Genomic DNA, 26,491 nt, shown 5'->3' with positions numbered 1-26,491 from the left:
TTTTTTTTTTTTTTTTTTTTTTACTGGGATCGGGGCTATTGGAATTTGGGGAGGGTCGTGCCACGGGGCCCCACGCTCCGTGGGTGGAAAAACGTTTAAGCAGGCGATCATAGTAGTTGATCCGAGCCATGGCAGGGGAGCCCCGAATTTCGGCTGCTTCTCCTCAAAAGCGGATCTGGAGCAGAGGACTTAAGGCGCGCAGGACCCGCTCCTAGGAGAAAGATTCCGGGAAGCGGACAGATCGAAGGGACGTTTGGGTGAAGCGACGGGGCAGCTTAGCGGGGCTCGGAGTGGATCCGAGGACTGACCCTGGCGGCTCGGCAGGCTCTCGAAGCCACTTGGGGACCGCGGGCGCAGCGCGGCGGCCCGGTGCGGGTGGCCCGCAGGGACCGCGGCCTGCGCCGGGGGCGCTAGCTCCGAGGTGCCGCATCGTGCCCGAGGAGTCCCGGCTGCGGCCGAGTGCAGGGCGGGCTCTTGACCCGCAGGCTCTGTCTGCTCTTTTCCCCCGGCCCGGCCGGGAAGCCCACGAGCCGCGCCGCCAATGTGATCCGCCTGGGAAACGAGGGCGATCTGGGTCTTCTATCCTCACCCCACTTGTCCCGGGTCTTCTCCAGGGTGTTGACTTTTCGGATTTCAAGGGCTCTCCAACTGGTGGAAGCCAAAAGCTTCACATTTTAGGCAGATTTAGGCGACTCTCCCCTCCCCAAAGATGAGAAAATGATGGTGTTCAAACACAAGATACATTGAGTCAAAGCCCTAGCCCCTAGTCCTGTTGCTGACCCAGCCACTCCGGCCTTCCGAAGGCCTCAGGGCCTTAGGGGAAGGGAAGAGGTCTCCTGTCTCTGGACTCCTGATCTCCCACTCCAGCCGCACCCCCCAACCCCACCCTCCACCGCTAAGGCCCTAGTTTAGTCCTGGCGGAGGGAAAGAAGTCCCCACCAGGAAGGGAGGTCATCCCTCTGGCCAACTAGGGTAGAAAAGTGTATAAAAGGGTTGTCAGAGAGGAAGATTTGAGATTTCCTTTTTGTAATCTTGAGCCCACAGTCTCACCTTCCGCACCCCTTGCTCCAGTAGCCACTCGGCGCTTCTGGTTTGCAGAAGACTGGCGACCCATGAGTGGCGAGTGGCGGCGGCAGCGGCCTAGGGCCTTGACTGCCCCGGGGGCGAAGCTCCAAGGCTGTTGGCTTTCAGGCTTGGAATTCGTGAGCTCTCCCGCCGGGAGCCGGTGGGCGGGAGGGAGCCGTGACCCCGTGGAGACTCCCCAGTCACCGCCTCCCCTTTGTGAGCGCGAAAGGCATGAAAGCCCAGAGAAAGAGAAGCTGCTCAGAATAAGGGGCAGGGGGTTACTGGAAGGAGATGGGCCTGGCCACCGCTCACAGTAAAATGCCTCGTGCAAATCGCACTGAAGTGTACCCAACTTGAGACTGGCTGTTTTATGATCCTTTCTGGGAGTTTACAGCTCCATGCTTTTAAGTCTATAGATTGCTTTAAGTTAATGAAAGTGCTGCTTTCAAAAGGGGCTTTTATTGTGCGGCAATGGCTAGTGGAGTCCCTCCCCTTTACTCTTCCAAAATGGGCCTGTTTAAAAGGAGGGAGCCTCCTGGAGTTCCCACACGGACAGAGCTTGGGGGAGGACGCCATGTGACAAGGCGGATTAATAAAAAATCAATGTCCAAGTAATGCAGAAAGATCAGTTTACTTCTTTTCCAGGCCAGTGTCATCTGTGCCTTCCCTCTGAGTCTGACCTGAAATGCTGCTTGGTGCCTCCCCCTTACACCCTGGCTGACACTGCTTTATGTAGGCCTGACCCCGTTCAATTAAACCCAAACTGGATTTCAGGCTTTCCACTGGCTGCCAATTCAAAGGGCAACTAAAATATTTACTTGGGGCCTGGGGGAAGGGCTTTGCCTTGCATTTAGTAAGATAGATGTGTTAGGATACCAGGCAGAGAGGCTAGAACCTTGAGAAGAAACATGGAAGGGCTATTTTTCAGCGCTTTTCCCTTTTTCCGTCTATTTGGCACAAAAGGTGAGACGACAAGGTTTTTGACTAGGTCCTAACGCAGAAACTGCAGGGGGGCCGAGCTGTGGCTTTGACCGCATGTCATAACCATTTAAACTGTGGTTAGTTGCTCAAAGCTCAAAGCTTCTCCAAGCTGGGTTTCATTAACTCTACACCAGTTGCCTGGAAGTTCAGTAGCAATAAATTGTATAAACACATTTGAAGTAAGTTAGTGATGAAATCGGGAGAATTACTGTCTTGTGAGTGGAGAATCTTGGATTCATGGAGTTTTAACTTAACTGGAAACATACCTTCTCTCCCTTGGCCTTGATGTTTATGGTGCACTGGAGTGTGTGTTAAATTTCTTTCTGCCATGTCCATCTTCAACCTGGGACTGTAACTCATTAGGGACCAAGGCATGCCTAGAAAGCAAAACGGCTGGGTTTTAAAGGGGTCTCTATTAGCCTGGTTTAGAAACCAAACCAAACTCACCAACCTGACTTCCTTACCCTGCGTGAACGCACCGTGCAACATTAAACAGCAGCAGAGCAGGCCAAATTAGATTTTTAAATGTTAGCAGCTTAATAATACTGTGTTGTTAGCGATCGAATTTGTTTTTATTAAAGCAACAACCTATAAAATTTATAGGCTTCCAACATGTTGCAAGATTTCCTTGCTCTTTATTTAGCGTTCCCCCCTCCCTGAAATTCTATCTCCGATTTCAGACTTTTGTTCCTGATTTGTTTAATTTAAAGCACATTTTCTAAATTAGTTCGAGGAAGGTGAGAAATGCTGTTGTAAGTTTTTCTTTTCCCTATGCTGCGTGGCACAAGGACTGTGATGCTGTAAGATATATATAAATGTGCGATGCACTTGCTGGAGGGTGACGGCATGTGAGGCCAAGGGTCTGGATCAAACAAAATGCAGATGAGAAGATGGAGAGGGCGAAGTGATGCCATGGAGGAAAAGCAGAGGAAGTTACACAGAAAACAAGATCCTCACAAGCCACCGTGAGCCTTGGTTCTAACCAACACATCGTGCTTTGTATAAAGCACTTCACATGTGATCTGTGACTTATTGGAGATTGAATTATATTGGGAAGCAGAATTGAGAGGGAGTAGCTGCCCTGGCTGGGTTCTGGCCAGGCTGCATGGCCAGGCTTGTTGCGACGGGGATCTGCTAATTTAATTAAATCTAATACCTGATGGGAAAGGGAGGAAGGAGATAATCAAGGTTGGCAGGTCAGTATGCTGAGCTAATGTTTAAGCTGAAATTGGGGGGCCTAGCAGTCTTATGCCCTGTTACTGTTCGGCTCTAGGACTCCAGTGGGTCACCTACCTCCTGGATCTCAGTTTCTGCATATGTAAAGTGGAATGTATGATGCGAATCCCTCATTAGGCTATGAGGGTGGATCTGGTGTGACTCCTGCTCTGGTGTGCTCTAAATAATAAAGGAAAAGAAGAGAAGCTTCTGAGAAGCAGAGTCACATTCTTCCCTGTATTTTCTTTCCCTGCCTGGCCCCAGAGCCTTTTCTCACAACAAGTTCTGAGACTTGGGCAAAGGGACTGAATGCCTGCCTTTCTTTATGCCCTAGAATTGGAAAGCCCCACTGTGATTCCAAATCCACCTGCACTGTAGCAGGAGGGGCAATTAAGTTGGGGGAACCAGCAAGCCTCTCCCCAAGAGGGCTACCTGGAAGAGCTTTCAAGCATCCAATGAACACAGAATCTGATGTATCGGGAATTCAGTCCCTTCTCTTTGTGCCAGCGGAAAGAGGCCTGAGCCCAGACTGGTGTGTGACATCTGGTCAGGCTCGGGGTGGGGGGTGGGGGAATGGGCACTGGTCCGGAGCTAGCCACAGCTTGAACCTCACTTAGCAGTCTCCATGCTGGCAGATCAAAGCAGATTCTGGGCCAGAAAGCCCAAAAAGTTACACCCAGCACTTATACAGAAGTGTACCCGCGCTCAGAGTATCCTTCTGTTCCCATGCCTGGTCTTTCAAGACTCACCCTGGTACAGGAGACGTGGCTCCCGTGGAATGCTTGCCTTTAATTCTCCCTTGTCCATGGGGACTTCTTGGGGTCATTTTCCCCTCCACATATCCTTCTCCAGCAGCCTTGAGCAACACCTCGGTCTCCCTTCTGATTGGGGTGAGAACAGGGAGACGCAAGGATGGAAGCAGAAGAGTCAACGGTTTTGCTAAGAGAACGCATATGAGTTGGAAGGCACAGTCCTACCAGAACTCCAGCTTTCCCTCCTTCCAGATCCCCCAGGAGCACGGGAGAAGCTAGGCCTCGGGCAGCTTGGGAAGAGCTCCCGCAAACGGGTTGTCTTCATGGGGATCTGCTGTTTGGCTTGGATGTCTCATTGCAGGCCCTGCCTGACCGGGTTTCTAATTACAAGAAGGCCGTTTTTGCTAAGACCTATCTCACTAAAAACACATCCCTCTGTGTAATAAGAAACCCTAAACCAGGCAGGATATTTTAAAACTGAAGCAATGAAGATTAGATTAAGTCTCCACCAAACAGCTTCGTTCTTGTATTATTTTTGGCTGGAATGTGGAGAAAAGCAGCTGGCCCTGGGGCCCGGAGCAGGCTCCTCTGAGGGCTCGGATGGGGCCGGAGTGGGTGGTGTAACTCGCTGGTATCTCTGCTTAATAGGAATGTGGCCAATTTCAGTACGGCTCAGTCAAGGCAGGGGGGTACCCAGTGGGGGAAGAGGGAGCCCCAGGTTGGGGAGAGAGGCAAGATCCACATGGGGCCACTCAGCAGATTACAGAGCACTGAGAACACTTTTAAATCCCCCGCCTCATTAGGATCTCAGTCTTTTGTGTGCGGTTTCTGCTTCCACACCCTGTCCAAGAAAATCCGCCCAATTCTCCATGTGGCCTTTGGAGGAACTTTTATATATTGGGTACTTTTCTGGTTGGAGAGAGGGAACAAATAGTTGTCCAAGATTCCTGGAAACAGGGCCTACAAGCCTGACATCACAAGCCATTTTTCTGTCCTACTGGGGAGAGGCAGTGTGGTATTCATTCATTCCTTTGTTCCTTCATTCAGCAAATATTTATGGAGTGTCTCCTGTGTGTGTGCCTGGTGCGGTTCTAGGCACTGAGGATACAGGCGCCAAAAGCAGATGGCACAAAAGCACGTAACCATGGAGTCCCTGTCTTCTGGGAGCTTGTCCACTCTGGGGATGGTGCAGAGTATGGGCTTAGCCTCGGATAAACCTACACCAAGAGCCTCGCTCTGCTAGTTTCCAGTTGTAAGAATTTAGACAACTTGCTTAACACTTTCGATCTAGCTTTTCCATCTGCAAAGTGAGAAGTAAAAGTAATCAGCTCAGAGAACGAAGGAGAGGGCATGTGTAAAGTACCTGGCAGTGTGGGGCACGCAGCAGGGATTCAACCAGGTTCCTTTTCCTCCCCCTGTTCCTTTGGACTGGGGATCCAGTTGTCGGATAAGCAGCTTCCCCATTTCCCTTCCTTTTCCTGCCCCAGGACATGGCGGGGGCCTTTCGCAGGTCACTGGCACCATCTACAAGTATTAAACAAGCAGCTGGCTGCCCTGTGGCCTGGCGCTGCCCACTGCACAAAAACCTGGTGAGGCCTGTGGGAGGAATAGACACACACACCCTTCTCAATGGAACACGCAGTTTGCGGGTGGACAAACTCAACACAGAAACACGTAAAGAGATGACACGCAGACGTGCAGAGGTGACATGAAAATGGGCACAAATCAACTGTGAAGCAAAAGAGGCATCAGTGGGGTGGGAAGCTGCTGAGTGGAGGTGAGTGCTCAGGAGTGTCTGTGCAGGGGCGAGGGTAGATGCTGGCCAAGCAGGGCTGGAGGGCGCGGGGTGGCACTCAAGACTCTCCAGGTCTCAGGGCTCCTGGGGGGTGGGGGGAGGTGGCACCTGAACTAGAGTGAGGAGTCAGGCCCCTTCTGAGGATGTCAGGGGCCCAGGGGGCCACCACTGCGTCAGGAGTACCACCCAGGCCTTCCCATGGTGGCGGCTCAAGGGTTTCCGAGAGGACTTTTCTTGGTGACTTCTCAATGAGGAGAACTTAGGCTGTTGACTCAGTGCCGGAAGCAAACCAACTAATTCCATTCTGGACTACAATGTAACTCTCTTACCCACCATCCGTGCCTTTCTGAGCCAAGAGAGCGGACGTTATAGATCCACACCCAGGCCTCTCAGGGCCCATGATGCTGACCCGATTCAGAGTGGTGGGGATGGTGGAGAGAACAGCAACTGAACAGGGGGTCCGAGGGTGGTGGATTCTGCTCTAGACTCGGCCACCAACTGGACTGTGTGCCCTTTAACAAGTGGCTGACCTCTGGGTGTCATTTCCCCACTTATCCAATGAAGAGCTTAAACTTGCTCTTAGAGGCTCGCCTTCAGCTCAAAGGTGCAGCTGAACTGATTCATGATGAGGCGGTCCCTGAACCCACTGCTGCCACCACCAAGCAAGCATCCATCGGGACACTGCACAGCCGCAAAGGCACGCACTGGGAGGGCTTGGCCCCTGGCTTGCCCTGGAGTTGTAGGGTCTCCACAGTAGAGGGGATTGGCTTTGACCTTCCTAATGGCCTTCCTGGGGGCAGATGGATGTGTCCTAGCAATAGCGGTATTATGAGTCTGGAGACTCACTAGCCTCTTCACCAAAAGTGATATTTGCTTCTTTTGTTGAGACAGTGCAGTGTTGGGAGAAGGCACACAAACTTTGGCATCAGATTCTGGGTTCTGATCCTGGTTCCTCTACTACTGAGCTGTGCGTCCTTGGGCACATCACTTAAGCCTCTGAGCCTCAGTTTTCTTGGAGATATAGTAAGGTTAATAATGACACAGAGCATGTGGGAGTGTTATGGAAAATCTAGTATAGAATATCTAAGAGTGCTAGGCACATGGTAAGCTCATGACGCATATTGATTTTCTTTCCTAATAAAGTCCATCCTCAGGTTCTGTCTCATTTAATCCTCTCAACTTTCTGAAGCAGGTAAAATGGGTATTATTATGTCATTTTATAGAGGAGAGGAGACGGTGCTCCGAGAGTGGCCACAGGGGCAGGTCCGGGATGGGATGCTGGATGTCTCTACCTGTTCACATTAAATAGGGTAGCCCAGCTCTACCTTTTACAGCAGTAATTTTCTTAGTCTTTTGGAGACAAAGCAAGCACCTCTCTGAGCTCTGGGCATGGCTTGGCCCTGACCTCCACCTATTCCTTTCTTGAGAATCTCTTTAAAGGAACCAACAGAACCCATCTCTGTTACCCATACCTTTGTTCGGCAAACTGGGGAGAGCCACCAGCTGTTACGGAAACCAACACCTAGAAAAAGATCTATATTTTTACTTCCATAAGCCTTTAGTGACAGGTGGGGCTGGGCTGGGCAGCACAAGAGATGGAAGTACATTTAGGGGTGGGAAGGGGTTGTAATGGCAGGGGGTGGGCGTGGCAGGGCTGCCCAGGCATAAGCCACCCCACGCCACCCACCCCACCCACGGTGGGAGGCTGGGTGAGGAGAACAGAGGCTCACACCTGTGTTCCTTTGACTTGTGATCCTGACAGACACCAGGGGACATTGAGCTCATTAACGGTAGGGCCTGCTAACTCTGAGTAGGTGTGGGGTGGGCACAGTCTCCCTGACTGCAGGGTAGCACAGTGGGCCTGTGGTGGAACAGAGGGGAGTAAGTCCCACCCCTAGAGGCTCCTCTGTCTTCACTCTGACAGCCCGCTGGCACTGAGCACTACTCTATACCAGATCTGTGTTAAGCCTTGGGAGCGCAGGGTTGTTGCAGCTGTTTCTCAGGTGAGGCTGTGCTCTGCGGGGACTGTGAGTTCTACTTCCAGATCAGAGGCAGGGAGAAGCCTAGAGAGGCCCCTGTGTGTGCCCAGGGCCCCGTGGTGACAGGTGCTTGTTCTCGCTCCTGAGCCCTCCCTGGTGATTCATCTGTCCATCAACGAGCATGGCCGGAGTCCACTGTTTCATGAATGCCTAGGAGTGTGCTGGACTGGACTCAGGCCTTTTTCTCTAGGAGTGATTCGGTCTGACTGCAGAGCCCAGACAGATGCATGTCAAGCTGAAGACAAGTTGTGTGACTTTCGACGTCTCTTAACTTTTTTGGCTCTTAGCATCCTCATATTATACAATGAGGAAGTTAGATGGGATTGTCTTTGAGGCCTCTTCTGGGCCTACTATTCTATGACGCAATGGGCTATAAGTGCTAAAATGTGTAGTCCGGACCACTGAGCGCCAGTGTGCCTGAAGAAGGTGGTGGCGCCCCAAGGGACACTTAGCCCATTATTAGTAGGACCTGCCTAGCTCTGATTAGGTGAGGGGGATGGAAAATTGTAGATAGAACAGCAGTTGAGCCTCACCTGTTTGGATGCAGGGGCTGGGGGAGAGCTCCTGCCAGTGGGCTGAGGGCTCCAGTCTCCAGGGACAGAAATCAAGCTGGGAACCCCAGGGATGTGGGAGCTCAAAGCTACTGCTCTCCTGTGGCCTGTACAAGTGGTGGGCTTGTCCCACTGCCATGATGGGAGCCCCTCTCCCAGCTCTGGGAGGAGAGAGCCGGAGTCCCCTGGGGCACTCCTCACTTGTGTTCAATCTGGAGGAAAGCCAAGGGCTTGATGGGATTCCCCCAGCCTTCCCTGGGGGCTGTTCCCAGGGAAAGTGACTTGTTCCTCACACTGGCATACACTATCATTGGGAAGGCACCCCAATTCATTAGAGCCTCTTGGTGGCATTGAGATGGGGACTGCTACCTCCTGCCGACTTCCAGATTGCTAGGAAGGCCCCTTTCCAAGCCGGACATCTGGTCTCTTGGAATACTTTTCAAAGTCTATTCCATTGGCTTTGGAAGGGGAAATGGAAGGAGAACTTCATTCCCAGGCTGTGCTCTGGGGAGTGCCGTTGGCTGCTGGCACAGGAGAAGGGAACTTCCCTGGCATTCTTGCACAGAGTCATGGTGCCTTGTCCCTGCATGGACACCGCGGAACTGGACTCTTCTGGGGAGGAAGGAGATGGGCTGCCACAGCTAGCTTGTGGATCGAGGGAGAAGGATTCGTCCCAAACCCTGTGATTTCTGGGTAGCTGTGCAGGACCACACTCTGGGAGCTCCTGTTCTATGTACTGGGAGCTCTCACCTCTTTATTTTATCTAGTTGTCACCAGGGACCTGAGAAAGAAAGACAGGCTCAGAGCAGATAAGAGAGAGAATTTGCTCAGCATCGCAGAGCTGGTTCTGGGTCATTCTGGATCCGCAGGTCTAGAATTCTAGCCCAGCATGCTGCCTGCTCTAGGGAGGTGTATGTTTCGGAGAAAGTGGCTGCATTCCTTGTGGCTTTCCTTCTCCATCTCCCTTGCACCCCAGCCGCCCCTCCTTGCTCTTGCCCCAGTGCACACGTAGCTCAGTGTGAGATCCAGGGTTCCAGCCTGGATGGGTCATGGGCAGTGCGACTGTAGTGTAGCAAGAAGGGTGACTGAGTCAGGACAGTGACGAACAAGCCGAAGGCTGGGTTTGAGCCTTGGCTCAGCCATGGTTACTGTATGACCTGAAAAGCTGGCCCCACTTTCCCTGTCAGTAAAGTAGTGGTGATAATGCATCCTGTCAGGGCTGGGGACCAAACGAGTGAATGCATGTGGATGTGTTATGCATGTTATATAAACACAAATGAAAGCGCCCACACAGTGCCTCACATGTAATATGTGGGGGAGAAAAGTGGTTGGCAAAGATTTTGTATTTCTTATTAAAGTGGAGCATTCATGCAAACACACAGCTCCTCTCACAGTGATAACAACTGTGTTTAAGCAACGAAAAGCTGGCGGGATGGCCTTCCATGACCACCCGGTGGCTGGAGCATAAATGGTTCCCTCTGGGTGGTTTTCCAGGCTCTGGCAGAGAGTTGCCAAATTCGAATTCATGCCTACTGTGTGTCAGTGGTTCTTCTCACTTACGCCTTCCCGTCGAACCCAGTGCAGCAGCCATCTAGTGCCTGGTGTGGAGGGTTGGCCTCTGCCAGGTCCCATTAGCCACCAGGTCTTCATCTGATGGGTTTTTATCAAGCACCTTCTGTGTGTCAGACCCCACAGTCCTGTGGATTTGACTGTGAACTAGACAGACGGCTTCCTACCAGTAGAGTTCATAGTCCCTGGTGGGGATTGGCATTCAAGTTATGTAGGTAATTACTGAAATTGTTATAAAAGCCATGGAGGGTTGCCTGGGTGGCTCAGTCAGTTGAGCGTCTGACTTTTGCTCAGGTCATGAGCTCACGGTTTGTGGGTTTGAGCCCCGTGTTGGGTTCCATGTTGACAGTGCAGAGTCTACTTTGGATTCTCTCTCCTTCTTTCTCTGCCTCTCCCCTGCTTGTGCTTTCTCTTTCTCTCTCTGTCTCTCAAAATAAATAAACTTAAAGCTGCAGAGAAGTCCAGGAAGCCACGGGAACATAAACAGGGAGTGTAACTTACTCTCAGGGTCTTGGAGGACATTCTTGTGTTTTGGCCAACCCCTCCATCCCTGGGGACTCGTTTTCCATCCCTAGCAAGGGCAGAACAAGGCAAGAGGAAGACAGTGGGCACCAGAAAAATCCTGCCAGCTAGTTTTTCTCACATCTGAGTTTCCTGTCCTGGCCCCCAACCTTCTGTCATGCTCCTTAAGGGCATAGCGTTCAGGAGAAGTCTTTAGAAAAGCAGGCATACCTTCCCTATTCTCCCTGAGGCCCCTAGTATCTGGGGATGCCTGGTGATGTTCACATTGATGTCTTCCCTGAATGTGATTTCTGGAACATCCTCCTGGGTAGCAGCTGTCAGCTGTGGGGGAAAGGCTCACACTTCCTTCTCAGCACCAGCTGGGGAGATGGTTTTTATTGGAAGATCTGGTTCCCTTCCTCTGCATGGGATGGAGTCAACTTCTTGACAGTGTTTCTCTGGTGCATTAGTAAAAGCCATGCCAATCCTTTCAGAAACACTGGGGACAACCTGACAATTTTGCAGTCTTCTGCTTTGGAGGAGGTAGTGAGGAGAGAAATGAGGGTGCTGGAGAGATGAATGGACTCAAGTCGCTAGGGGTGCACATCCACTTGCATGAATATGAAAAAGAAAAATGCATTCAAGGGAATGGCTGATGGTTCAGAATGGATCCTTGGGCGAGGTTTAGTCATCCCCGGGGACTGGCAAAAGGTATCTGTTTCAGGGTCTGACAGGTTGGGGTTAAAGCCCAGCTTTTGCTACTTACTGGATTACCTTGGGCAATTATCTAACCTCTTTTGAGCCTTAGTTTCTTCCCTTTTGTGAAATGGGGATGACAATGGCTCTTTGCTAGGCCACACTGATAACACAGCATAGAGCCTGGCCTCTAGAAAGTACTCAGTACACGTTAGTTCCTTTTCTGTCACTTCCTTCTCTCTCCTCACAGTGCTGGACCTCGAGGAGACCAAAGTACCTTTTTAGGAAGCAGGAAGGAGTGGGGTGCAGGAAGGCCGTGGGTCTCTCTGGGGAGCACAGCTAGAATGGCCATCTGAGGACACCGCAGCCTGGAGACATCGATAGGAGAGCCTGGCGAGATGTCCCTGAAGGCACGGGAAGCATGCTCTGGGTTTCTTGGGAGAACCAGGATAGCACAGGTGATCTCAAGGAGGACTCTGAAGCAGAGAGTCATTGAAACACAGAGTTGGAGGGGTGGATGAAGAGGGGAGGGAGGAACTAAACATTTAGGAAGTGTCTGCTCTGTGCTTGGTGTTGAGCTGAGTACTTTAGCACCCCTTGTTTAATTTTTGCAGATCTTCTCAGAACTAGGAAGGACATCTACTCTGCCTCTGTATTTTATACACAGAAAATTGAAACTCAGAGAGGGCAGAAACTTGCCTAAGGTCATACAGAAAAATCAGTGGCAGAGCTCAATTTGAAACTGCCCAGGCCAGGGCTGTTGGGCCAGAGCAGAAAGAGCACAGACCTGGGAATCAGAAAGACCAGGCTTGATTACAGACACAGAAACTTACTTACTTCCTGAGCCTCAGTTCTCTTAGCTGTCAGATGGAATAGTAATCCTCAACCCTAGTGGTGGCCGTAACAGTGAAGTGAGCTAGAACCAGTGCAAAGGACCCTGTGTAGTAACAGGGGCTCTGCTGGCTCAGATCCCTTCTCTTCCGATAAGGGTCCCTTTTCCCATAGCTTATGGCTCTGACCACACCCCCTGGAACCCTTTAAAGAGCCCTGAGTTTGTCCCACCTTGTGCCCCCAGGGGGTTCAATAAACAGAAGACCTGGGACAGTCAGTTAGTCTTAAAATATTTATTGGGTGCCTTGAGTGTGTACCAAGCACTGTTTTGGTGCCTGGAATAGAAAACTGAGAAAAAACAGACCTAGCCTCTGTCCTGATAGAGTTTACAGTTGGATGGAGTAGAGCGGTCTTAAAAAAAATCATACAAATAAACATGAGAATACAAGTGTAATTAGAGCTTTGAGGGGAAGAACATGAAACCCTGAGCGCATTTAACAGGATGAGTTTATTTAGAGAGAGTAGGAAAGTGTCTACCTGAGAAGTGATGTTTGAGCTGAGGCCTGAAGGGGCAGTGGGAGGACATCAGTGAAGTAAGAAGTAAGGAGTGTCCCGGTGGGGGGGTGGGGGGGTGGCAGTAGGTGTAAAGGCCCTGGTGAGAGAAAGAATTGAGAGATGGTAAGGGGGCTGGGGCAGGGTGACAGGGTCAGGCGTGATCACAGAGCAACACCTTGGGAAGGTTTGGAAGGGATACAAGGAGTCTGACTGTGGACCAGGTTGCAGATTCGGGAGAGCTGAGAGAGCCCAGTCTGAGATTCTGGAATGGAGACCAGGTTCACGTTTGGCTATCGGCCTGGAGAGAGAAACAGGTATCTCCAAGTCTCAGTTTTTCTGTCCCAAATGAAAGTAATAAAAATAAAATCATGGATAAGATACTTGGCCTTCATCATGTAAATGTCAAATTCATTTATGTTAAAGCTTCAATGATTTGGATTCATAGTTGAATAAAAGCCAGAGTCCTTACCAATCTCCATCTCCCCAATTCAACTCCTGTCACCGTCTCCCCCTGTCATCTACTCCAGCCACACTGACCCCAACCCTCCCTGTGGTGACAGGAACAAGTCAGACGTGCTGCTACCTCAGGACATTTGCACTTGCTGTCCCCTCTGCCTGAAGCACTCTTTCCCCACACATCTGCCCGGCTTGCTCCCTCAGTTTCTCTCGGTTTCCACTCCGATGTCATGGTCTCAGAGAGGTCCTTCCTGAGAACCCTTCTAAAATGAAGTAAATCCCTTTTCTCCTATCTCTGGCTCTCTCTACTCTCTTCTCCAATATTGGGGAATTTTTCTCCAATATTGATCAGATCTTATCTCTTTTTTTTTTTTTTCTTCACTCCTCTAGTCCAGAGGAGCCTTTCATATAATGGGAGCCTGGTCAGTGTTTGGGGAAGGAATGACTGAATGAAGAGAGCTAGTTGCTTGTGAAATCAATGGTCAGGTTCATACAAGGCTGCTTTCCCCCTTCCTCTGAAATGGAGATATGGGGTGTCAGAATTGGAAGGAACTAAGTAACTGGTCTCTGAACAACCGTCTCATTTAACAGCTGAGAAAACAGAAGCCCAGAGAGGTTAAGGGGCTTATGATAAGTCACACAGTACAGAGCTAGGATGGGAAGTCAGGTCTCTGAGATTCACTCCAGGATCTCTACAAAATTTTGGCCTTTCTGCATGACATAGCTCATGGGGGAGGAGGGGCTTGTTCTGTGGGTCCCCAGCTTCTAGGGGGTGACATGTCCAGAGGGCTCTGGCTTCCTTGAATTCTCTCCCTGGGGCCTCATTCCAAGATCTCGGTTTCTGCTGCTCATCTCACTGTAAGACACTTAGGGGCCGTCCTTGGGGGGTGTTTGTAAAGATGGCCACTGGCCACTGACAGGCAGACATATTTCTCTCTGGAAGTGAAAGGCAGGAGCTGTCAGTCTTTTGTAAAGGTCAATCCACAGGAAATGATTATATAGCTCTTACTTGGTGGGCATCTGCCTAACATGGGGAATAATGCAAAGAAGTATCAGTTTCTGGTCCTGCCTTCCAGCACCGTCTGGTCTAGCGAGGGTGACAATAATTTATTAACTTTGATATTATTGTTTAAATAATAATAAAGCAAACACTTATTGAACACTGTGTACCAGGCATTGTTCTAAGCACTTGATGCCTCATGACTAATTTAATTCTCACAAAGCCTCTTTGAGGTGGATGTCCTACATCTTTCACAATTTTAGTAATCTGAGGCACAGAGAGGTTAAGTCACCTGTTTCAAATTACCCAGCTAATACGTGGGAGAGCCAGGATTTGAACCCAGGCAGCCTCTCACCAGTGTTCATCTTCTTATTCACTAAGTTAAATAATAGCATAAGACAAAAATGTAGGACACATCATTAAGAGGTGGGTGTGGGGTCAGGGGAGGAGGCTTCGCCACAGGCTGAGGTAGTCCTGATTACTATGGCTTCCTGGAGGTGGTGCTGCCTGAATTTGAAGAGGTATGTTTAGATAGCCTGAGAAGGGCTTTGCCCTTTGGGTTTTCCATCTTCCAGTGCGGAAGAGAACAATGGTTAGGCGTGCCTGGTGAAAGTCTTGTCATGGGGGGGAGTCCCCTTCTCCCTTGGCACGTGCATACATACCATACATACTTGCATGTGCATACATACTCTTGTCTTGGACACAGGAGATGTGAGTGAGGTTCTCTACCAGCACCCAATGAGGGCTGGGAGGAGGGTCTGGCACAGCCTGACCTCTGTCCCCACGGAAACCATTCCCCATGGGCTTGTGTTGTGGGATTCTGTCTGGATTCCTGGTAAGGAGGCTTCTGAGCAAGACGCTCAGGGTCCTGGCTTCTTAAACATTTGGGGGACCTCTGAGAAGATCCTCTTACTGGTCCCCAAAATTGTGGCTGTTCTATCTATAAGTGGGCCAGCAATCCCCTTGTATGGGTTTGTTGTGAGCATTTGATGAAAGCAATGCCTCAAAAGAATCTGGCCCAATTGGCTTCAGTGACCAAGTCCCTGATCTCTTATATCCACTCCCGTCAAGCCCCAGCTAGCCCAGACTGGCTTCTCTTGGTCTTAGCCTGGAGCTGCGATGCAGAGAGGAAAGGAGGTTTCTCCGTATGCCCTGGCCTCCTGGGGCCGTGTTGGAGAACAGGCCTAACGCTATTCTTCTACTCAGAGTAGGAGTTGTTGATAACGTCTCTCAATTATGTTTGTGCCCTGAAAATGTATTTGCTTTCTTTGGAACCACAAAGCACAAGGAAGCCTCGGTTATAGGATGACCAGCCCGGTCAGTATCCCAGGACGGTTCCAGTTTTAGTGTAAAAGTCTCATGTCCAGGGGAACCCCAGTCCTGGGCAACCTGGGGAAATTGTTCACCCTGTGAGCTGGAAGGGAGAGAATGGGTACAGTTGAGGCCCCTCTACCCACTAAAGGCTGCCCCACTGCACCCTCCATTTGGTTTCTGAATCTCCCAGTGGCAGACAGAAATCAATGGAGGGCTTCAGACAGACCAGAATTCAAATCCCACATCTGCTGTGACTTTGGCCAAGTCTCAGTGTCCTCATTCATCAAAATGGGGACTATAATAATTACATTATAGTGCTGTGTTTGGACTGATGCATGGAGCAGCTGACACGTCATAGGGGTTCTGTATAACAGGCTAAGCTATCTGAGCCTTTACTCATATCCCCAGTGTTGGGGCTGGGATAATAAGTAGGTGCGACCTGTCACTAAGAAGCCTGGGCTGGGGTAAGGCCTCCCCAGCTTTGCCAAGTCATCTGCACCTGGCGTGCGCCATGGCAGTGACCTGGCCTGGCCGCAGCCCCTGAGAGGGGCCTACAAAGGGCCCTTGGGCAGTTTTGTGGGGAGAGAGATGGAGACAGGTGGCCACCTGCTGTTGTCCCTGTTCTGGAGGCTGGGCTGATGGCCTGAGTCCAGGGCACTTTCAACGTGTCTCTTCCTCTTTCTCTGATGCATTTGACTTTCTGCAAAATAGGAAGGCTCACTGGAATCAATAAAACTTGCAGGAGGACATTGGGGAGCCTCTAGTCTAATTTGGCCTCTTCTCAGAGGATGGCATAGAGGCTGGCTGGTCATGACTCATTTGAGATTTGACCGACACCTAGTTCCCCAGAGATCTTCCTGGCTGAGTAGCTGGGGAATCCATGAAGCTCTAAGGGACATGGTACATGAGGCAGCAGGCAGCATGTCTGTTTTCTGACTGTGGGTTGTCTGCGTGGTAGCTTATCGGTGATGTAGCTGGCCAGCACCCTCTGCCACTGCACCATTGCAGCCTACTGCTGGCCCTCATTGGTCTTTTAGGAGGAAGAGCTGTGCTCATGGAGTATTGACTCTTTTTCTTTTTTAAATTAGTTTGTTTACATTGACTCTTTTTAATGGCCAACTGAAACTGAGAGGATAGACACTATTTCCAAAGACATTCTTAAATTCACAAAAAGAGGTGTTTCCTTCAGATTAACTAACTATTTTCCTGATTAGCCACAGTAGCTGCCCTTAATGGGCAGGGGGCATCAGCAGATTTCATTCATTCAATGAATGGATTGTTCATTAAGTGCCAGTATGGGCACTGAACAGTTTCATCCAGAGGAGAGTATGAATGGGCTATTACTGAGAGCTGAATGTGTTCTGTTTCCTGTGGGGTTTTCCTCTGTTGCCTGTGGACCCTCCATTTGGCTCAAATATATTTTCAATTTATTTAGTACCCACTGTGTGTTAGCCACCATGGAGGAAGACAAAAGATGATAAGATTTGGTCTCTACATGAAGGAGATTACAGATTGAGTGGGGAAATAAGTGTGAAAACATGGAAAGTCCGATTATTTTGGAGGAGTGATGTACGAGCACACAGGGGTGGTTTGTGGCAAGAGATGTTAAAGGTCAGGAGGATTCATGACCGAATGAGAGATACTATTAAGAGTGAGACTGTCAGAGGAAGGGGAGATCAAGTGGGCTGTGGGGATTGGAAGAGACCTCATGGAAGGGGTGGGTGTGCCAAACCCTTGACACTTACTACCTAATAGCAGGCTTGGAGTGGGGGTATGTATGACTGTCCCCGCTTTCACATATGGCAAAGGCCCAAGCCACACAGATGATTAAGTTTGGATCAGAACCCAGGTCTATCTGCATCTAAACCTTTTCCACTAGAAATCCTGTCTCCCATGAGCCAGGCCTCGAAGACTGTGTAGGATGGAGGACAGCTATAAGCAAGCGTGCGTGCGTGCGTGCGTGTGTGTGTGTGTGTGTGTGTGTGTGTGTAGGAAGATAAAAAGCAAAGAGTCTAGGGCACGGATCAGCCAGCACAGAGGGCGGAAGGCTCCTGGTGGAGCAGAGGCCTGGGCTTCTGGAACTTTGCATGTGCTGACTGCTCTCCCTGCTTTCTCCTCAGAACCCTACATCCCCATACTCAGGAGCAACAGATTGCTTTCACTGGCCTTGAGTTGGAGGCTGGGTAGGCTGGCATCTTCCAAGGAGCCCTTCTGAATCCCTAGTGATCATAGTCATGATAACAACACCATCTCACACCCATATGATGCTTTTCCATCTACATAGGACCTTTACTTGAAACCTGAAACAAACCACAGAGAAAGACATCATAACAATTGAGCACAGGCCAGGGCTCCTGGCCAGTTCTGCTTAGACTTCAGAAGATAGGCCAAGTACAAGTTCCTCCGTTCATTGTTGCATATGCACAGTACTTGACACATAATAGGTGCTCAATAAACGTTTGTGAAGTGGTTGCACTTTAGGGGAGTCCCATTCCATTTGTGGGTGCCTGATTCCAGCACCCTTGCAGAAAGCAAGCAGCAGCCCTGGTTCTTCCCACCTGGAGTTTGTTCAGTGTCCTCTGTGCCCGGTGGCCCCATACCTCAGTCTGAGTAGACTCTATTTTAAAGCTTATGTGCATTTATAACTACTGAGTTCAAGGTTGAAAGAAATCTGGGTTTTTTCCTTTGGTTAGGCTCTATGGCTCCAATTTAATTGCCTATGAGAAACTGAATGTATCATATATATGGTAAACTTTGCCATTTTAACCATATTTAGGTATACAATACAATGACATTAATTATATTCACAATGTTATACAATCATCACCATATCTATTTCCAAAATGTTTTAATCATCCCAAACAAAAATGTTTTAATCTAGCTGTTAAGCAGCGACTCCCCATTCTGCCCTCCCTTCAGCCTCTGGTAGCATCTAATCTACTTTCTGTCTCTATAAGTTTTCATGTTCTAGATATTTCATATAAATGGAATTATAATATATTTGTTCTTTAGTGTCTGGCTATTTCACCTAACATAATGTGTTCAGGGTTCATCTGTACTGTAGCATATATAAGAATCTCATTCCTTTTTATGGCTGAGTAATAGTCCATTGTATATGTGCATTCTGTTTATCTGTTCCTCTATTGATGGACACGTGGGTTATTTCCACTTTCCAACTATTGGGAATAATGCTGCAATAAATATTGGCACAAGTATCTGTTTGGGTCCCTATTTTCAGTTCTTTGGTTATATATCTGAGAGTAGAATTGCTGGGTCATATGGTAATAACAATGTTTAACTTTTTGAGGAGTTATCAAACCGTTTTCCACAGTAGCCACACCATTTTAAGTTCCAACCAACAAAGCACACAGGTTGCAGTTTCTCCATATCCTTGCTAACGTGTACCAATTCCTGTTTTTGTTTTTGTTTGTTTATGGCCAATCCAGTAGGTAGAAAGTGATATCTCAATGTGGTTTTGATTTGCCTTTCCCTAATGACTAATGATACAACTTTTCATGTGCCTATTGGCCATTTGTATATTTCCTCAGAGAAATGTCTACACAAGCGCTCTGCTCATTTTTAAATTGATTTGTCTTTGTGGTATTGAGTTTTAGGAGTTCTTTACATATTCTGGATATTAAACCCTCACCAGACACATCATTTGAAAGTATTTTCTTTTTACCACTCTGTAGGTTGTCTTTTTATTTTGTTGATAATGTTCTTTTAGGGACAGAATTTTGAGGATTTTAATTAAGTCCAATTTATATATTTTTCTTTGCCTACTTATAGCCTTCATGATATATCTAAGAATCATTGCCAAATCCAAGGCTTTATCCCTGTGGGTTTTTTTTAAGCTTTATGGTTTTAGTTATTATATTTAGGTTGTTGATACTTTTGAGTTAATTTTTGTATATGGTGTGAAGTAAGGGTCAAACTTCATTCTTTTGCCTATGAAAATCTAGTTCTCTCATCACTATTTGTTAAAGACACTATTCTTTCCCCCATTGAATGGACTTGGCACTCTGCTAAAATTAATTAACTGTACATATACAGGGTTATTTCTGGACTCCTGATTCTATATCATTGGTCTTTATGCCAGTCCTTATGCCAGTAGCACACTGTTTTGATTACTATAGATTTGTGGTAAATTCTGAAGTTTGGAAGTATGAAATTTCCAACTTTGCTCCTTTTTTCTCAGGATTGTTTTTGGATATTCGGCACCTTTTGCAATTCCATATGAATTTGATTAAAAGGCTGTTGGAATTTTCATAGGATTAGCTTTGGGTGGTGCAGGCCTCTTAATAATAGCAAGCCTTCCTATCCATGAACATGGAATGTCTTTCCTTTTATTTAGGTCTTTAATTTCTTTCACCAACATTTTTCAGTTTTCAGTCTATAAGTCTTTCACCTTTTTGATTATATGTATTCCTAGCATTTTTTCTTTTAGATGCTATTTCTTTTTTTTTAAGTTTATTTATTTATTTTTGAGACAGAGAGAGAGTGAGCGAGTGAGAGAGAGAGAGAGAGAGAGAACCAGCAGGGGTGGGGCAGAGAGAGAGGGAGAGAGAATGATCCCAAGCAGGCTCCACACCATCAGCACAGAGGGCTCAAACTCATGAACTGTGAGATCATGACTTGAGCGGAAATTAAGAGTAGTATACTTAACCGATTGAACCATTCAGGCGCCCCTAGATGCTATTTCTTTCTTTTTTTTAACAGTTGTTTATTTTTGAGAGACACAGCACGAATAGGGGAGGGGCAGCCAGCGGGGGTGGGGGAGGGGACATAGAATCTGGAGCAGGTTCCAGGATCTGAACTGTCAGCACAGAGCCCAACGCAGGGCTCAAACTCAAGGAGCATGAGATCATGACCTGAGCCAAAGTCAGACACTTAACTGACTGAGCCACCCAGGCGTCCCAGATGCTATTTCTTAATATTCATTTCAAATTGTTCATTGCTGGTATATACAAACACAGCTGATTTTTATATGTGATCATGTCCCCCGCCCCCAACTTTGATGAATTTGTTTATTAGTTCTAGTAGTTTTCTTGTAGAATCTTTGGGATTTTCTATATATGGGATCATGTCATTTATAATTAGAAACTGTTTTACCTCTTCCTTCTAATCTGGATTCCGTCTATTTCTTTTTCTTGAGTAATTTCTTTGACTAGAACTTCCAGTCAGTGCTGAAAAGCTGTGGTAAAAGTGAGCATCTTGTCTTATTCCTGATCTTAGGGAGAAAGTTTTAAGCCTTTCATCATTGTGTATGATGTTAGCTATCTGCTGCCCATTTGGTGATGCAACACTCCTAGCGCCCTGGGTCAGGTGAGGAAGGGGGCAACCTTCTGCTTTATTATCCAACACATAGATTTCTCCTGAAGGAGAATATCTTTGTCTGTTTGGGCTGCTGAACAAATTACTATGGAGTAGTTAGCTTATAAACAACATAAATTTATTTCTCAAAGCTCTGGAAGTGGGGAATTCCAAGGTCAAGGTGCAGGCAAATTCAGTGTCTGTTGAGGGACCATATCCTGGTTCACATATCATCAGCTTCTTGCTAGAATCTCATATGGCAGAGGGGCGAGGGAGCTTTTTCTTTTCCTCTTTTTTTTTTAAAGTTTTTCCCTCTGTTTTTAATTTATTTTTGAGAGACAGAGAGAGAGAGAGCACAAGCAGGAGAGGGTCAGAGAGAGAGGGAGACACAGAATCTGAAAAAGGCTCCAGGCTCTGAGGTAGCTGTCAGCACAGAGCCCGACACAGGGCTCGAACCCACAAACCATGAGATCATGACCCAAGCCGAAGCCGGGCACTTAACTGACTGAGCCACTCAGGCACCCCTTTTTTTTCTATTTTATAATGGCACTATTCCCATTCATGAGAGCTATTCCTTCATGATCTAATCTCCTCCCTGCCTCCTGACTCCATCACATTGGGGATTAGGATTTCAACATAGGAATTTGGGGGACACACATTCAGTCTATAGCAGAGCATCATATTTGGTGTCATGTTGAGAGAAAATACCCCCTAATATCAAAATATCAACCTCATGTCAGCACTCACCACACTGTTAAAATGTCAGCTGAACTAAAACACAAATATTTGTTAAGTTCCTACTATGTGGGACACAATTTTATTAAGTCATTTAATCTTGCAACGGCCCTTTGGAGAGAGGTTCTCTGTTATTACCACTCCCATTTCAGAGCGAAGAAAATGACCGATAAGGGGGCAGGGTGGTTCATACAGCTGGTAGGTGTTCAAAGGAAGTTTGGTAGAGTGGTAAGTTTCCTGATTTGTAGATCGACTTCTTGTTTTCTGTCCAGTAATTCCCAAGGGAAGACAGTGGGTACTCCTCTTCCTTGTGTGGTGTATCAGAACCTCCCTGTGGGTTGGAGGGCTGGGGAAACCGCCACCCGCCAGCCTGTTCTGATAACTTATTCAGGGTTGCCCTGCCCCCAGGAGGGACCCACTGCCGCAGGGATCCCCTGTGACTGTCAGGACCTTGCCACAACCCACAGGTGTGTGCAGTGGACAAAAAAGTGGAGAACCGCTACAAACAACAGCATCTTCCTTCTTCTGTGATGTCGGTGCTGCCAGATGAGCTAGAGAGAGACTTGTGGAGTTGCTTCTACGAGAAGGTTCCAGGAAGGGGGTCTCTCTGAGCATTGGTAGCAAATTCTCTGTAGCTCAAGGAGAAATGCTGGGCCAGTCAACCTTGCCCTACCCCAAAGCGCTGTGCTGTTAACTCAGCAGTAATCAACACTCTTGGGGAGATTAGCTTTATCAAGTAACTGCAGCCCCAGGCACCTAGATAATTCATAGCCAATGTTTAGTTTCTGCCTCAAATTTCTGGGTCAGTGAAGCTCTGTAAGATCCTATTCTGGACAGTGTTATGGGACCGGACCAGTGGGCCTGTATGTCTGCCGCAGACGCACAGGCACGAGCTGTGGAACAGAGTCCTGATCGCAGGGGGCTACATCTGTAGGAAAGTTCTAGGTTTTCTGAGTCCTGGTGCTGGGCCCTAATCCTCAGCCTGGAATAAGACACAGCAGAAGTTGCCGTTGATGTTCTGACGAGGAGTCCTGCACACAAGAGTCCAAATCAGCCCACAGCAATGGAAGGTTGCATGTTTGCTCCCTTGATTTTTTAGCTTGAATGTTCTCTTTCTTCTGGCCTCATTTTCTGCATTTTAGCTGGGAAGAGGGGCATGGTTGAACTTAATTCCCTGCTCCTTGTCTCCTGCTTGGAGGAGGATTTGCTGGGAGTCCCCTGTGAGGTCTGGCCACTTCAGTGCCCCGTTTATGTTTTCAGCACACATTAGAATTGTCAGTTCACGAGAGGTCCCTGGGCTGCAGATGGCCACGGAGACAGAGCTACCAAGAGGTGGGTCTATTGAAATTCTGAAAATATACATATCAACAAACAAAACCAGGGGGGAAGGGGTAGCCCTGCCTCTTATTGCCACAACAATCAGCCCTCTTTGAATGAAATTCAGCAGGCTGGTCTAGCAAATGTCTGAGTGATGATTCAGCTAAGAACAGCTCTTGTCTGCAAAGAATTCAACCTTGGCTCATCCCTTATTTCTCTACAACTCTATGCCCCTTCCTTCCACCATCCTCCCCCTTGCCCCTTCACCACTCCTATTTTTTCCTGTCGCGCAGACTTGAAGCCTTGGTGTCCACCTCACCTTTCCTGTCCTCCATTCTTTGCTCTGGAGAGTAACTATACGTCCCAGTTCGCCCAGGACAGTCCTGGTTTAAATCTGCTGTCCTGGTGCAATCGTGATGACTCCCTTTTCACTCTCAAAAGGCCCAGGTTTGGGCAATAAATGAATGATTCATCATCTATAACCTTTCAGAGACCAAGGCTATCCTTCTGTCCTTCTCCACCCCTGGCATGCGGCTGCCTGGTCACCGGCACCACCCAGTCCAGACTCTGACACCTCCTGCCTGGATTACCACAACTGCCTTCTCCCCAGCTCCCTGAATTCCCATGCCTCACACTTGCAACCCATTCCGCAAATCATTGCGTGGTGAATTTGCTCAAAACATGGTCCTGTGCTGCTCACTTTATTGGTTTCTTGCTGCCTACAGAATGTAATTCAAACATCTTACTCTGGTGCTTGAAGCCCTTTGCCATCCGGCCTCTGCTTTTGTCTACACGAATCTCATTTCCACTCTAATTGGTCGACGCACTGTCCCCGGACCCCATCCTTTGCTGACCACTGTTGCTCCAAGAAGGTCTGCTTACCTGGCCATCCATGCAGATGCAAATCGTGTGCGTGCCTGTGTCCTTTGGGCCCAGCAACAATTCCCAACTCTTAAGCACAGCGTTCTGAGACCAGCCCACCGTTTAGCACCCTACCCTCCTCTGAACTCCTTGGCCTAGAGCAATTATTGCCTGCACAATCCATTTGGCGTCTAATCATGTACTGCCTCATGACTTTTCATGTATTGCTATCTTGAGCGAGAGCTGAAGGTATTTGCTATAATTTCACTTTTTATTCTCATATGCCTCTCTCCTCAATAAAATTGTGGGTTCCCGAGGACAGGGGCTGTAGCTATGCCTCACCCTTCTTTCTGTTCCTTATGGTATCCAGTGCCTAGCGGGTATAACGTAAATACTTCTCAGAAAACCTCAACTGGTACTCATTTAGGAATGCCAGGCCTGGAAAGACCCTTATAATCATGTAGTTAAAACTCTTACTTTATAGATGAACCAAAAAAATGAAGACAAGAGAGGTCAGAAACTTGCTCAGAAGGGGGAGGGGGTGGGGGGAGGGGGGACCGGCCGACTTCAAATGCAAATCTTGTCAGGAGGTCCAGAGAACTTTCCCCATCACCAGGCTACCTCTGTGTGTTGCTTTAATTTTGTGAATGGATCACAGCCATTGTCAAGTTCAAGTGGGGGCTTAGAAAGCAAAAAGAGGGGCTCCTGGGTGGCTCAGTCGGTTAAGTGCCAACTACAGCTCAGGTCATGATCTCACAGTTCATGGGTTCAAGTCCCACATCGGGCTCTGTGCTGCCGGCTCAGAGCCTGGAGCCTGCTTCGGATTCTGAATCTCCCTTTCTCTCTCTGCCCCTCCCCTTCTCATGCTGTTTCTCCCTGTCTTTCAAAAATAAATAAATGTTAAAAAGATTTTTTAAAAAAAGAAAGAAAGAACACAAAAAGAAAGAAGGCAAGCAAACCAGGATGGCATGGCCTTAGGGAAGTCCCAGACACAGAAACTTGCCTGGCATCATCTTGGCGGGTGGGGGGATGATAGTATTTAGGCCAAGATAGTTCTTCTGTGAGAGAGTCCTGTGGAGTGGTGGGTCAGGGAAGATCTCCAGTCCCAGGATTTGGAGTCTGTCACAGCCGAGCCACCTGCCCACACCTCAGACCAGTGTCCCTTCTCTCTACCCACTGTTGAGAAGTTATGGTGTATGCGCGCGTGTGTGTGTGTGTGTGTGTGTGTGTGTGTGTGTGTGTGGTGTGCAGGAGGTTTGGGGAGTGGGGGACAGCTCAGGGAGGCCAGAAGAAGACATGGGGAAGTGCCTGCTTTGTAGCAGCTGGGTCACATTCGCGTTGGGCTGTAAAGAAACCCGACCGCAGTTGTTCTGAAAAGGGTATTGAAAAGTGCCACCGGTAATGCTGTTATGTATAGCTTTCAGCTTTAATAAGGTGTTGCAAAAACTATGAAAATACATATAACTAAAAACACATTTCACAGGAAGCTTGATCTCGAATCCCTTTCTACGGCTCCTGTGTGGTGCTTCATGTTGTCAACAGAGCTGTTAAGGCACAATGGAAAGTGGGTAATTGTGCATTATATGGCTTTTGTTTTCCGTTATGAAATGTTGACATCCGGAAAGAAAGTGGGATTACCGAGGTGGAGGGCACCAGGGAAGAGAGGGGAGAGGGAGGGCCGGGGGGAGGGCGGAGAGCGGGAGAGGAGGAGGGAGGGCGGAGAGCGGGAGAGGAGGGGGGAGGGCGGAGAGCGGGAGAGGAGGGGGCTGGTGCTGCTGTTCAGCGGGTCTCTCCCAGTCTCGGCTTTCCTAGCCCCACACCTGGGCAGATGTGCCCAGCTCACCGGCACGGAGGGGCTCTGAGCTGATTGACAATCAGGGTTAGCAGAGGACTCCGGGGTCCTGACATGAGATGTGCAAGGCAAAAGCAGGGGCTATGGCTGAGGGATGTGTCTTAGGCAGTTTGGGGAGATACGGGCAAATTAAGCGAAGAAAGAGGTGCTGGAATTGTATCTGAGGCCAGTGTCCGTGCCCGTGGGCTGCTGCTAGGGATTTGCAAATGATGTCCTTTCACCTAACACCGAGGCCTGGCAGGGGCTGGGTCTGGAGAAGGTGGAGGCTTGTAAAGGTGCCCTCTGCCTCGGGCACACTCGTTCCTCCCACAAGTAACAACAGCTGTAAAAGAATAATAGCAGCTCTTTATTGAGTGTGGGGTGGCAGGTGCAACACTGACATCTCTTTACTTGATTCTTACACCAGCCCCGCTTTCTGGATGGAAGCGAGGCCAGGTTGGAGAACTCTCTGCCGTCGCTGCCAAGAGCCCAAGGGCCACAGGGAGAGAAGGACCCGGGGCAAGCACAGAGGAAGCCACCGTCCTCTGGTCTCTTTGTTTGGCAGGGAAGGAGTCAGCACTGGCTGGCAGGTGAAGGAGCTGTGAGCCATCAGCGGGTTGTGGGTTCTTCCTGGGAGGTGAGCATTGCCCTGTGATAACTTGGTGGCAGTCCTGTCCCAGGGGAGCCTCAGTGGCACCAGGGTCAACTGGGACAGTCCCCTGCCTCCGTACAGGTAACGCACTTGCTGCAGTGGGGCCTTCGGGGTGACTTCTCTGAGAGGTGCGGCATTGTGGGGTCTGCCTCTGGGTTTGAGGGACAACCTGTCTCTCCAGATAGATTACATTTGGTTTGCTCAGAAGGCATTTATGGCTTTATAAAGCTCTTAAATTGGCTCTTTTCCCCCCTCAAAACATTTCTTCAAGCTTACAAGGCCAGTTTTAGAATAGCAATTACCAGCTCCAATATCCCCCAGCAAACTCACGCTGTGCTGTTGTATATAAACTGCTCGGGACATTTGTAATGCTGCCACACAGCGTCTGTGCACGGTGGAAAGCCCCCGTCTGTACTCGGGAATGCTGCAGAGGCCCTTCCTCAGCCCTAATTTATGGGCCAC

The 26,491-nt window shown here is 48.7% G+C and overlaps 1 protein-coding gene across 4 annotated transcripts in view; it reads left to right on the top strand.

The window, feature by feature from the left end:
• Positions 1 to 26,491, top strand: part of PKNOX2 (PBX/knotted 1 homeobox 2) — a 265,040-nt gene that overhangs the window by 1,761 nt on the left and 236,788 nt on the right. The window lies entirely within an intron of this gene.

Source organism: Suricata suricatta, chromosome 11 (genome assembly GCF_006229205.1).
Source record: "Suricata suricatta isolate VVHF042 chromosome 11, meerkat_22Aug2017_6uvM2_HiC, whole genome shotgun sequence".
In the NCBI taxonomy this organism is placed as follows: Eukaryota; Metazoa; Chordata; class Mammalia; order Carnivora; family Herpestidae; genus Suricata; species Suricata suricatta.
The sequence above is the reverse complement of the archived record's forward strand: the minus strand, read 5'-3'. Positions and strand labels throughout refer to the sequence as shown.